The following is a 13,111-nucleotide window of genomic DNA, read 5'->3' as shown; positions in this document are numbered from 1 at the left end:
ATACTACCTTTACTGTCTCTTTAAAGACTTTAGTTTTTAAAACTATGTATTTGTTTCTATAACTCTATATATCATCTTTTTTGTCTCTTTCAAGCCTATGTATCTTTTACACACATTGTAAACTATTACATCTGAATCTGTCTTATTGTGAATCTATTGCCTTAAACTGCAGCAGCTGTGGCTGCTGGCTCCGCCCACCTCAGCTTCCCAACATGGCGGCGGTAGTTTACCACCAGCTCTGGGAGCTATCGTGGGTCTCTATGCTTTTATCCAAGCAGCGTGTAGCCCAAAATAAATACTCTTTTTTTTTTTTTTTGGTTACAAACTGTAGGTGGGGGTGTGCTTTCCTTCAGAAAAACAATATAGATTAGACCAGGGACTTTGGTATTAAGAACTTGTTTGCCCCAAAGCCAACTTTGTGTAACAGTCAATAAATAATGCCGTTGAACGGCTGCTGGAGGTTCAGTTCACCAGAAGCTGGACCTTCCTGCTGCCGCACAAGTGGAAAAAATTCATCTTTCTTCCACCAACTCAAGCAACACAGAACACCCGACACCCAAGACCAATCTGATGGAGGCAATCCCTGAATGCTATTTCCTCAGATAACTGGATCAACTTGACAGCTGAAGCTAACTAGGAGAGATATATTTACCACTTTTTGCAAATAGCACTCATACATACATATACATTGTATCATGCCCTTTTTTCCCACTTAACAATTTATCTTTGTTTGACCTCAAAACCACAAACCCAAACTAAAAAGAAACAAAACAAAAATAATATATGCCTGAGATCTTAATTTTCTATCATTTGCTCACTTTATTTTAAGAAAAATATACAAAATCTAGTAACAGTGTCTGGTGTGAAGGGTAATGGATGAGAATTTTTGCTGTGTATATTTTTGTATTTTCTGAATTGTGTGAATGCAGTACTTGCCAAAATAGAAATAATAAAATAAAAATGTGAGGAAACGTGCTAGTCATTTTCTCTTTTGAAGATCAGCCAAGAGTAAATCACAAGTAGAAACTATGCAGTGCTGATATTCTTTAATTTTTCTTAGGAAGAAATCTTCAGTATCAAGATTATATAGAATGAGCTTTTCTGTTTGTGACATTTCTAAGAGAAACACAAGTGTTCTTGTCAAAGGCAGGGTCTATGTACAATGACGGTAGCCTTAAATGTTTGCAAAGAGCCAGGTGTAATGACTTGAATCTCTTCCCAAATACTCAGGGCTCTATGTTTCTGAGGCTGGAAGTCACTAGGTAGCCCTAGGCTGGCCTTGAACTTGTGGCAATCTCCCTGGTCCTAGTTCCTTTGCATTAAAGGTTTTTTCATCATGAACAGCCGAGACACACATTTTCATGAGTATAACTCCATAGATGAATTTTCAGCTCATTTAGATTGTTATGTAGTATTTTCCTTCTTGTATAATATTAGAGGGACCAGCCTTAATATTATACATCCCAGGGGCTCAGGAGAGAGAACTACTAATGGCGAGGACTATTTTCTGGAAACAGAATCTCAGCACACCGAGCTCTATAGTCCACTTGCTTTAATTCCTCTGGGATAACATCTTATATACACAGCTTCAGTTCTGTTCTCATGCCTAGCTCCTTTCTTGCCTGATTTCTCTCTATATTTATCTACTCTTTTTTTTTTGTTTGTTTGTTTTTCGAGACAGGGTTTCTCTGTGTAGCTTTGCGCCTTTCCTGGAACTCACTTGGTAGCCCAGGCTGGCCTCGAACTCACAGAGATCCGCCTGGCTCTGCCTCCCGAGTGCTGGGATTAAAGGCGTGCACCACCACCGCCCGGCTTATTTATCTACTCTTAATTCTGCCTCATCTAGGTCCTTTTCATCTTGTTCTTACCCAGCTAGTACTTCCCCATCTGACTCTTCCTCATTTTCCATCTCGTCCACAAGTACTCTCCTTATCCCTCTCCGTTCTCCATCTCTCAGTTCTCCATGTTCCTCCTAAGTCTCCCAGGAATCTAGTTATAAACCCAAGCAATAGCAATCCCCTGGTCGAGCAAGGTCACCAGGCTTGAATTCTACAGGGTCATAAAGACAGGTAAGAATTTTCCTCAGGCAGTGACCACCAGGCTTCCAGGGTCAAACGGAGGGGTGATAATCACATAGAGGGGTAGTAATCGTTAATTATCATTTGCAACCCAAAAGGGAAGTGAGTAACAGGGAAATGAATTAACTAAAGGCTAAATTTGGGTAATATCTAAGAAGAGGGATCTTATATGCTCCACTATATGTGACTGGTAGAAAATGTTAAGAATCTGTAAGTTGCTAGGTCAATGGGAGAAAATAAAACTGCCTTCTTTTTTTCCTGTGGCTTCTATCTGTCCAAGCTATCTGCCGTTTTTTCTGCAGGGTGGGGGAAAGTGTGCTCGGTCGCTAGGCAACCTGTGCACAGCTAGATGCCTCTGGTGATAGTTGAAGGGAGATCTGGAACTAGAGGTAAGATTTAGGAAAGGAGGAAGTTAAGCTTAATTGGCACATCCGCCAGGCCTTCTCAAACAGGTAGCCTGGATGCTTAAGTCTGTTTTCAGAGAGTACAGAGGTATCTCTGATAAGGTACTTTCCTCCGTCTGGGGATGGACCTGGCCGGATGCTGCCAATGATGATAATTACAGGGAGGCTTGAACTGAGGTTCTGGCTGTGCATAGCTGTCAGTATAGGTTATCTAAATATTCCATTAGTAGAGGGGAAATGGTGCCCCCAAAATGAGGAAAAATCTACAATAGCACACAAGAAACTCATAGCAGGAAATGGCTGATAATCAAAAGCCAATACCACCAAGGCCCTTGGCTTCTTCCAGGTAAATAGCTTGTCATAATCAGCTGAAATCCTACTTAGTATATTTCTGCGGCTTGCAGCATTCCTATGGCCTTCAATTCATTTGATTCTTAGTGGGAAATAAAAATTTGATGGGGCTGTGAGGCATCAATCAAATAAGTTGCCTGATAAAATTGAGTTGACAGCAGGGATAAAGATCAAGTGTGATACCAGAGCATGGAAAGATTGGAGGGAATAACTTTTGATGAACAAAGAATTAACTTATCAAAAGAGAATATCCATTATCTAAGATTCCCTCTAAAATTCAAAACAAATTTAAACTCCAAAGTGAAAACAAAACTCTCAAACACTTGGCAGTTAGGACTGATGCAAAACCATCTGACAGTCGATGAGGATGGGATTCGAACCCACGCGTGCAGAGCACAATGGATTAGCAGTCCATCGCCTTAACCACTCGGCCACCTCATCCTGCAAGAAATTGCTCTTTATAATTTCTTCTCCCGTGAAGGATTCCCAGAAACCTTTTGTATGAGTGTTTTAATAGCCTTCCTCCAGCTAAATCTCCAAAATTGTCTGAGTCAGATATCATAAAGAAGATTTCAAAACCACAACAAAAAGAGAAGTGAGCTTATTTGGCACATATTCGATGGGCTGAACCAGTGCCTGGCACACAGGACTGGACAGGCAAGGCAGTGGTCTTGGCTTGGCTCCATTCAGTCCTGGCTGAGTTTGCATTCAAGGGAAGGAAATTTTCAGCCTTTCATACAGAGCTTCTTCCAATTCCCTGTTTCTGGGTCTCTATTAACTGGGCTCTTTGCTTCCTTTTCATTCATTTCTCCCCACCGTCACCCCTCCCACTTTCTGTTCCCTGGATTTGGCATTGATCACCCTGTGGTGGATCAGTATGAACTTGGCTGAAAAGTGGTGAGCAAGGTGATGGATGTATCTAAGGCAAGACTGGTCCGGCTGGGAACTTAGGCGGTTAACTAAAGGATCTCACTGACATTTGAGAGACCATTCTCTCTCTAGGTGCAGGGCGGGGAATATATTTGTGTTCATCATCTTGGTCATTGGTTATTTCAGTGTCCAAGTAAACAAGAAAAGAAAACAGCAACAAAACACTAAAACAACAAAACAGACCCATCCCGAAATTGTTGAGTTACTGAAGCAATCCAAAGTTAATCCAAAATCGAATCACTACAATTAAGGTGAACAGGTATTTTCAACTAGTTAAACCTTTGCAATTAATAATCAGTTTTCTAAAGAAAAAAAATTCAAGCTGGGAGTGGTGGCTCATACCTATAATCCCAATAATTGGAAAGCTGAGGCAGGAGGATTGCCATGAGCGTGAGGCCAGTCTGCCTACACGTGAAACCTTATCTTAAAGAATCATAAAATTAGCTGGGCAGTGGTGGTGTACACTTTTTTTTTTTTTTTTTTTTTTGGTTTTTCGAGACAGGGTTTCTCTGTGTAGCTTTGCGCCTTTCCTGCCAGCACTCGGGGGGCAGAGCCAGGTGGGTCTCTGTGTTCAAGGCCAGCCTGGTCTACAGAGCTGAGTTCCAGGACAGCTGTCTCCAACAAAACAAAACAAGTCATAAAACTGTGATAAATGTTAACGTGTTACTATCAGTGAAAGTGCTTAGAAAGTTAGAGAGCAAGTCGTTACCACTGTGTAGGTCATTTGGTATTGGGGTTGTTGTTTATCATCTAAACTAACAGAACAGATATAAAATACTAATCAATTACTTGCAATTACGTCTATTAAGAAAAGAAAATGTAATAGAGAAAAGCTTTTCCTGTCAGGAAATGTTTGTGTATCTGTTAAGCTACTTGTCCTCTTTGAACGTATTGTTCTTCCCTGGTCACACCACAAAATCTGGCACATTTATGCCTCAACTTCAACCTCAACTAGGTGAAACAACAAAACCGAAACCTGATCCACCAGATTGGAGAAGCAAGTCAAGTACTCACGTGTCAAACCTCGCTCCACGAGGAGGGCGAGGTCAGCAGCTGCTTCACAGGCTGGCTAACGGTCCAGAGGCAGAGTTACCAGCAGGTGGTGGTACCAAGGGAGAGGGGCTACAGGGCAGGAGATGGAGCAATTGTCCTTCCATCTGGTTCTCATAATTCCGGGTCAGAAGTTTAAGGCCTGATGGGTAATACCTCCCTAGCTTTGGACTGTGCTAAGCTCCGTTCTGAAACACAGTGTTTTCTTCATTCGTGGAATCCCAGAGCCACCACTATGAGGTACCACCTCTTGTTTTCTGCTTGCCCAGGGTCGCAGGAACTGCAGTGTTTAACAAGAGCAGTCTGTGTCTGCTCAGCCCGCTTTCTTACTCAATCTTGAGTATCGGATGAACACTGAAATACCAGATACTAGAATTTGAAATGCACCCCCTGCTAAAGTTCAAGGAGGACACACAAGTTAGAAGGGTTTAAGGCTTGGTGAAATCCTTCAGGGTTAGTGAAATTCTCGGTATTCCTAAAACTAGAAGAAAATCTTGGAATAGCTCAAGCCTTTAATCACTAGGAGTACTAGGGAGGCAGAGGCAGGAGGACTGCCTGGGACTGCCTCAAAAACTCTCCAAATAAATGAGTAAAATAAAATAAACAAGAAAGGTCCAGAAGGAACTCTTAGAACACTGCTGCACCCTAAACCCAAAACTAGAATAGAACCCACTGACACCAGCGCATGATGGGGTGGCTTTCTTAGGGTGTCTCCCTGGGCTTGAGTCCCTAGGGCCTCATAGGTCCGTGCCCCTTCAAGTCAGTTGCCAGAGGTGAGTCTTTTCCGTGTGAATGCTTCAAGTGTGGAGGTGAGGATGCATCTGGTCCATCCTCCTCTGGAGGGATTGCTAATGAACCACTAGGAATTTGGCATGGTTGGCTGTGAGTATGTCACCCCCCCCCCCCCCACCCCCCCCCTGCTGCTCCAGTGCATGACACACCCAGGCTTTCCTCCAGTTACCGGTTTATGTGAGATCCCAGGAGAGCACCCAGCTGCAGCCTGGGTTCAGTTCCTGAGACAGGGAAGGAGCATCGGCGTGAAGACATGAATTATCTGACCACAAGATGAGTTTCCCACCAATGGTCAGCCAGGAATAGCTCCAGCTGTCTTTATTTAAACATCAAAAACAAACGTGCTTTTCCATAGCAACAAACAAGCTTTTCCCACCCTCCAACGTTAACCTCTGGCAAAAACAAATACGTTTTTCCCAACTTTTACATCACAACATCTTTAAACCCCAAACAACACATCATTTTGCTAGTTTGGCCAAATACTGAGCCAGGTATATCCTGTCTTTACAAAACTAAAAGTGATAAACATAGGCACACATTTCCAAGAACAACAATCTCGTTCAAAACACATTTACAGAAACGGGTGATCTGCCTCCGATTCTGTCAGCGCTGAATCAGGACAGCTCCCGGGGTCTGAAGTGACAGCTGGCATCCCCAGACAAGATACTGGGAAGCATCAGCTCCCAAAGAATTTTAGGGGAAGATATTAGAGAAAAAATGGGGTTTCCAGGAATGATCATATCTGTCCCATGCATGATTGACAAAATGACACTGAAACCGCCGAGAGAATCATCACTACTAAGAGAGAGAGGAGAGCATGCGGGCCGTGAAGTCCCAGCAGTATTCTGCACTGTCCAGAAGTCACTGGTCCTTGCTGAGTGAGACTGTGCCCATGGGCTTTTGCCTCATCTGGAGACCATGTTGGATGCCAATTGTAGACGAATGGTCTTATTAAATAAAAAACACGGAGCCTGATATAGGGGCGAAAACCTGATAGATCAGGGAAATAAGGAAAGCCACAGCTAACCTCACCTCCCCAGCTCTGACTCTGCAGCTTCCAAAGATGAGATACGTCCTGTCTATCCACATCTATATGCCTTGCTGTTCTGCCATCTGATTTGCTCTCTCTGTCCAGCTACATCACTTCCTCTTCCTGCCCAGTTCTGTCACTTCTTGTCTGTCTGTACAGACCTCCAGACCTTCTTGGTTAACTAGTGGTGGAATTTAAGGCATGTGCCACCACGCCTGGATCTGTTCCCAATGTGGCCTTGAACTCACAGAGATCCAGACAAATCCCCCCTGCCTGCCAAGTGATAGGATAAAAGGCTACGTGCTACCATTGCCTGACTTCTATATAGTGGCTGGCTTTTTCCTCTGATCCCCAGGCAAGTTTTATTGGGAGACACAGTATATTGGGGGATACAATACATCACCACAGTTGGGTGTATGCATATTCCAAGCCCAGACATCTCCATTCAGAGGCTTCTTTTATTGGGGCTTTCTGCAAATAAATCTAAGGCCCCTTTACTGTGAATAGAGAACCCTGAAGACCTTACCCTTCCTCAGTACTTAATCATTTCCCACTTGTAACACTTCCCCTTCATCTTTCTCTGGGTCCCCACATGCATTACACGGATAGAGCCTTTGGTTTGGGGCTCCGTTGGTAGAGAAATGGTTCCCATATCTGTTCTGATTCCTCTGCCCCCGGCTTGGTACTTCCTGAGGTTATCCCTTCCTCCTCTTGCTAATGCTATCACGGGGACTAAAGGCTGGACCGCTGATCTATTAGTGATTACCTGTTTTGCCTTACCACCATAACTGGTAGCTTAGTATGCTCCAGATCAGCCCAGTTCTTGACAACAGTTTCTCTCCTAGTTCAAATGACTCAGCCATTCCTGTGCCATCACATTCGCATATAAAGGTTAAACCAACTATCAGTATACTCACCTAATAAATATGTATTGAGTTGTTGTTGGGATTGGGCCACAATGCTGCTTATAAAAGTAAAGCCTGTATTAACACAAAGTCAATTTTAAAAATGATTTAACAAAGGAAATAACATAATCTGCCTAAGAATAAATCCAATAGAGATTGAAGACTATGTTGGATAGTTTTATGTCAAGTTTTCACAAGCTATAGTCATATAAGAGGAGGGAACCTCAATTAAGAAAGCGTCTCCTCTTGCCCTTTTCTGAATAGAAATGGAGGAATGGATGGGTTGGCAGAGGGGAGGTGGGAGAAAGGGAGGGACTGGGCAGAGAGGAAGGAGGGAAAATTGCAGTTGACCTGTAAAAAATGACAACAGCAATAATAAAATTATTTAAAATTAAAAAAACTTGAAGGGTACATAGAAAACATTTCATAGTTTCAACTTTGAAGGCAAGTAGCTGCAATAATTTAATTATTTTCTGCGAGACCTGAAAATGAATCATCTATTTAATATGATTCTTAAAAATTATGAGATCAAAATATTTGTCTTTTCAAAACAAAACTTCTCTTAATCATCATGTAAATATCAAGCATCAGCTTTGTAATATATAACCATTGGTTGAATTCTATAAGTACATACTGATAAGATAATTTTAGCTGTAAAAGAAGAAGAAGAAAGTGCTTCCATAAGATTGGGCTATAGGCAAGCCTTAGGGCATTTTCTTAATTAATGATTGATGGGGAAGGGCCCAGCCTATTGTGGGTAGGATCACACTCGGGCAGGTAATCCAGGGTTCTATAAGAAAGCAGACTGAGCAAACCAGGAAGAATAAGCCAGTAAGCAGCCTTCCTCCATGGCCTCTGCATCCGCTCCTGCCTCCAGGATTCTGCCCTATTAAAGTTCCTGTCCTGACTTCCTTCAGTGAGGAGCAGTAATACTAAAGCCAAATAAAACCATTTCTTTCCCAACTTGCTTTTGGTCGTGGTGTTTCATCACAGCAATAGTAACCCTAACTAAGACAAAGGCCTCTGGCAAAGGAAACAATAAAACAGTACTAAGAAACATTAAGCAGCATAACCAACCCCATAGAAATAAAAGGCTATCCATGCTCATGTATTAATTTGGAGAGAATCAATAATTCTAGATGATTCTTCAAACCCATGAACATGGATAGCATTGTAATAATTTATTTGTAGATAATCTGGTGGTTTATAAATACTACTTGCAATTAATGACAGTAGTATTTCCTGTTTTTCCAATATTTGTAGTTTTGTTCTTCATTATATTAGAATGACTCCTATTACCATGATAAAATGTAGTATCAAGTATCTCTCTGGAAAGTATGATGTTATATCAGCAATAAGTACTCTTCAGTGACCCATGATGACATTAGCCTTGTTGCATACATACATCCTAAATGTTTGAGATGTAGAAATTCCAAATATGTTGGCCATTTAACTTAATCATTTTTGAAGGCTGCCAGTTCCTTAAGCTGGAAATAAATAATTTTTTGGGTTGTTTTTTTTTCAGGTCCTGTGCCTTGGACAGTTGAGCTGGTTTGGATAGGGCATGACATCACTTCAGTTTTGACCCAGAAAGGTATTCTGTGCCCAAATGACTATCTGAAAATTCCATCTTAAGAACACACCAAGCAGCAAGGTCAGAAAGGGCAAACACTAGACATTGATCATCACACCACAGAAACAGGGTGATGACAGATCCAGGAAATTCATTCTTCGGTTGCCAAAGGCAGGAAGATCAAAGCATTCCGGCTTTCAAACATGCACAGGAAAGAGAAGTTTCTGGTGTTTTGCTGAGGCTCTTGACTTTTACCTGTAAGTGTGTGCTTTGTTTTCTGACGTTCCCCATGTGAGGTTTCTGACTTTTACATTTCAGCTCCAGCTGAGTTTGCAGTGGTAGAACATTTGCCTAACATACACGAGGCCTGATCACTAGCTCTACAAAACAAACAAACAAACAAACACCCTACAAATGAGCTTCAGAGCCATGGTCCTCTCGTTTCCAACTCCTTTATCTAGCTTAAGGTTACCTGGGCAGAATGACAAGTGCTACCGTACAGCAGAAGCTTTACAGCATTCGTTTTCACTACTTGGCTCAGAATTTCAGAGTCTAACATGACTTCCTCAAGTGCTAAGAGAATTCAGGTAAGCTGTGCACTCCTTTGCCACATTGAGCCCTCCTCTGAAAATGAACATCAATGCAATTTAAAACAATAATTTTTATTGAAATGTGTGTGTGCAATGTAAGTAGAGGTTCCTGTGGAGACCCAAAGAGAGTGTCTGATCTCCTGGAGCTGGAGTTACAGGCAGTTGTGAAATGCTGAGATCCAAACTTTTCTGCAAGAGCAGCATACTGAGCTGTCTACAGTCTACAGCCTGCAACTTAGAGTAACTGGAATTTATTTTCAATCTCATTATTTCAGGGGTGAGAAGAATTTCACTTTTGTTAAGCAGGTGTGAAAAATTAAAGTACAAACTCCTTATGTACACATATAGGGCTTCTGGATTAAGGTGAGGAAGTTAGACTATGGCCTGATAGAGCTCTACTGGGTGGGATTCCCACATCTAATAAACATTTTCCAAATTTGGTTCATTAACTTCCATCTTTCAAATCTGACCTCTCCTAGTTGATACTGGGTATGACACATCAGTTAATAAGTAAATCTGTGAAAGTTATCCTAAAACCAAATGCTAATCCTAATCTAGAAAGCATTTTCCAAATTTGCTTTACTTTCACATCTATGTTTGCATACACACAGAGAAACACTAACTACAAGGGTCAGAAGGCGGAAATTCCTCTTAAAAAACTGTTTTGTTTTTTTTTTTTGGACACAGAGTATCCTTGGCTGTCCTGGAACTCACTCTGTAGACCAGGCTGGCCTCGAACTCAGAAATCTGCAGGCCTTTGCCTCTCAAGTGCTGGGATTAAAGGATTGCTCCATCACCACCTGGCCTACGAAACTCTTTAGGAGGTGGTTTTCTTTGTTTTGGCTCAGGATCTCAGGTAAGTTAGGAGCTGGAAGGTGGGCCTGGTGTGAATGCAGGTAACTTGGAGTAAATGATGACCTACTACAAACAAGCTGAAATAAACCCATCTGTTCTTCATCCAAAAGGAAATAGCATGATCACTGTACGCATAGGTGGAAGAGCAAGGAAGCATCTCCTGAGTTTAGAGTACCGGATACTATTTCCGGGTTATTTGCACCTGTTTGCCCCCCACCCTGTGCACTTGGGCTTGGAAAAGCACCTTATGGACAGTGTGATGCGTACAACCTGTGTCAGGAGCACCCTTGCAGTTAAGACCCACTGATGGTGGCAAGAAAAATTCCGGTTGTGGTCCCAAGAGGAAAGCAACTCCAGCTCACGGATGCAATGAATATTGAGAAAACCCTTTTCCTTAGGAGGATGCATTTGGGGGCAGTCTCTGTATCTCTTGCTTTCTTGGGCTCCTGCTTGTTACCTATTCATCTGAGGTGACATATAGAGAACTCCCTCCCAGTTCTGCAGGGAGCCATCTGACAGCTCCCAGGTCTCTGGAAAGGCTGAAATCTGTTCTTTCTGGGAGGGGCCAGGTGCCTCCAAAGCCCTGGGTAAGGCCTAACTTTGCCCTGGATTAGCTCAGACATTAGTTTCTTTTTCCTTGCTCCATGGTTGATGTCTAAATTTGGTTCTGCTTCATGACCCTTTTGTTCCTGGCCATAAAGACTCCGATTTCCTATTTTACCTTCCAAGAAGTGGGTTTTGATTTCTTTTACCAAGGTATGAAAACTATCAAATCTTGGGATTTAAAGTCATTACATCCGTGAAACATCTCTAATGGGGCCTCACTATGGCCACAGGAGTTCTGGTCTTAGTAGTGATCCTGTGTGCTCTTTTAGATTAGAGACCAGACACAAGTTTGGTCTTACTGCAAAGTTTCTCAGGCCACTTATTTAAGAGATTCGATTAAGCCGGGCATGGTGGCGCACGCCTCTAATCAGAGCACTTGGGAGGCAGAGGCAGGTGGATCCCTGAGAGTTCCAGGCCGGCCTGGTCTACAAAGCAAGTTCCAGAACAGCCAGAGCTGTTACACAGAGAAACCCTGTCTCAAAAAAAAAAAAAAAAAAAATGCTTAAGACATTATAGCCAAAATGCTGGTTTGGACATATAAGCTGGTAAAAAGAATAATCCTTAAAATGAAATACTTAAGTGTAGTCATTCATCCTGTGCAGAGTGTGGATTGAAAATGTGGAGTACACTTAAAGTACACTTATTGGGTGACTCAGTGCAAGTCAGTTAGCTTCTGTGGCTCTACAGTATCAGAATGGGTTGACAAGCTAAATGATATAGCACCATTCTTTAGATGCTGACTACTTCACCACAACAGAGAAATGCCTCTCTTTTGTGAGTTAGACATCAGCTGACTTGCTAACTCTGGAGTTGATCCTCTTGTACTTGATCTTGTTGAAGGATGCATCGCTGAACTGCAAATGAAGACTAGTGTTTTCAAATACTGGTTTAACTACTTACTTTAGGGCTCCACATTTCCTTAGACACCTGTCTTCTAAGCAGGACTAATATTGAGTATGTAAAACTTGAGGACTGAGTTCTGCTTGCAAACAGAACATTCAGGTTTATGGTTTTCTTGGATAAATGGTAGTAAATCTGTCTAGTGGCCAATGAAGACTTTGTCTGTAGCCATGTTGTTCCCAAAGCTAAAGCTTTGATAGACTGCAGTCTTTTTTCCTTCGCTTAAGAGCTAGCCCCCAACATTTTCTCTTTAATGGTATAATATAGTAACCAGTCAACATGTGAAAGCTAGATTTGTACTCTCACCTGCTCCTCAGCAGAGGCTGGTGGCAGATCTGATGTTGAAAACCTTAAAACATTATCATACAGGCACAAGTGTATTATATAGTGTTTTTGACGTGCTGGTCACCAAATGTAGTGCCTAGTGTGGGCAAGGCAACAGCTCTACTACTGGGCTGTACCTTCAGCATCGAAACTGGTGTTCTGTAGATTGGAGGATAACTGTAGTCAACAGAAATTCACTACATGTTTACAAATAGCTAGTAGGGAGAACTCTGAAATACTACACACACACACACACACACACACACACACACACACACACACACACACACACACACACGTCAACAGATACACCAGCTGTCCTAATTTGACCACTGACCATATTCCAATGCTGTTACCCCATGATTTACTGTGTCAATTGAAGAGAAATAACTAAAAACAAACAAACAAAAAAAAAAAACCCCAACAACAAAATTCTAATGTTACTGTGAATCCCAAATACTAAGGCTTTCTTTAATCACACCACAGAATAGAATACACAGGCACCTAGGATTCCATTACGAAGGATACCTTCAAGGAAGCTTAGTAGCACCTTTGAATTCGATTCACTAGATGCCAGAAGCATCCCAGCTGCTCAACAATTATATAATCCCAAATGTCTCCAGACATAGTTTAACTTCCAAACTACTACGTAAACAGCAGATGCAAAACCTATCTTCCAGCTCCTTTTCCAGCTGAACTTTTATCAGAATAGGTTTGTGTGTG

General features: G+C 42.0%; 1 protein-coding gene and 1 non-coding gene across 4 annotated transcripts in view; one reads left to right on the top strand and one right to left on the bottom strand.

Moving 5' to 3' along the window:
• Positions 1-12,822, top strand: part of LOC128104745 (zinc finger protein with KRAB and SCAN domains 3-like) — a 31,075-nt gene extending 18,253 nt beyond the window's left edge. Inside the window, exons 4-5 of one of the 3 annotated variants that reach the window (XM_052729770.1) lie at positions 9,066-9,370; positions 10,391-12,822. The gene's annotated coding sequence lies outside the window, so the exon portion shown is untranslated. Of the gene's footprint in view, positions 1-331; positions 972-9,065; positions 9,520-10,390 lie in introns of those variants that run through there. The other 2 variants (XM_052729768.1, XM_052729769.1) reach the window with 2 other exon arrangements.
• Positions 3,193-3,274, bottom strand: Trnas-gcu (transfer RNA serine (anticodon GCU)). Its single transcript has one exon. It is a non-coding gene; the product is annotated as a tRNA-Ser (tRNA).
• Positions 12,823-13,111: the final 289 nt, after the last annotated feature.

This window comes from Peromyscus californicus, unplaced genomic scaffold, assembly GCF_007827085.1.
Source record: "Peromyscus californicus insignis strain IS unplaced genomic scaffold, ASM782708v3 Scaffold_8__1_contigs__length_139910024, whole genome shotgun sequence".
Taxonomy (NCBI): domain Eukaryota; kingdom Metazoa; phylum Chordata; class Mammalia; order Rodentia; family Cricetidae; genus Peromyscus; species Peromyscus californicus.
The sequence above is the reverse complement of the archived record's forward strand: the minus strand, read 5'-3'. Positions and strand labels throughout refer to the sequence as shown.